We start from the raw sequence: 1029 nt of genomic DNA, 5'->3' as shown, positions 1-1029 counted from the left end.
CCCCTCAGGGCAAACCCCCTTCTAAGACTAAGACTCAAGGAGAATACATGAGCAGACATGTGGTCTGGCTCATGTGGTCTGGCTGGTGACCACGTTGGTCACTGATAAGGGGAAGAGGAGGAAAAATAGCAATGAATTTGGGAGCTAAGTCCGACCACATTCAATAGACTCCTGTGAATACAGGTGGAGACCTAGTTGGCCAGCAGTATGGCAAGACCCAGGGACTCCTGCACCCAGAGACAGTTACATGGTCACAGAGGACTGGCGCGGAGAGCGAAGTGTTCAGCTGTTATAAAGTGAGGGGAGATGCACAGGAACACCCAAACCTGCATACAGTACCCTTTTGACCTAGCCAGAATGGCTCGATAATCAGAACTCGACTAGAGGAAGATGGCATTTTTTTTTTTAATAAAGAAAACAAGGGTAAATTGCTACAATATGATGAACCTGACTATACTCAGGTAGTTACTCTAAATACCAACAGTGAGGGAAAGAGTCTTCACATCAAGTGTCAATGCTATTACATCTGTACACAGGGTAGATAGGAATGGGCAACTTAGATACTGTCTACCTAAAATGAAGGGGCAATAAAAGCACGAAGTGACTGGCTTACAAGGTTTCAAGACGGAGTTTAGTTTAAGAGTATGCGGGGGAAAGAAAGAGTCCCCACTGGATAGCTGTCACCTTGCCTAGATGGGTCTGGTGAAAAGAGAAGGGGATATGATTTGTAAGATTCAACAGTGAATAATTGTTATCATGACTAATTGTGACTGTCACACTTGTAAAGGTAGAAGTTTTGTAACAGAAACAGGGGAGTGGTTAATCTTACAGTCCAGAAACAGAGGATCCTAGGACCATCAAGGGAGAAGCACACAAGCAGACGTGGGACCTTATCCAGAGAAGTCGCAAGGCCTGAGATGGAGGCAGAGATGGGGCCATGGAGAGGGGGAGTGGCTGAGGACTCTAGATTCATGGACTAAAAAGAGAAGGACTAAGAGCTGGTGGCCAGGAGCAGACTTGCAGAATGTG

The sequence above is a fragment of the Chrysochloris asiatica genome, unplaced genomic scaffold, assembly GCF_000296735.1.
Source record: "Chrysochloris asiatica unplaced genomic scaffold, ChrAsi1.0 scaffold00146, whole genome shotgun sequence".
Lineage (NCBI taxonomy): Eukaryota > Metazoa > Chordata > Mammalia > Afrosoricida > Chrysochloridae > Chrysochloris > Chrysochloris asiatica.
Note: the sequence above shows the minus strand (reverse complement) of the source record.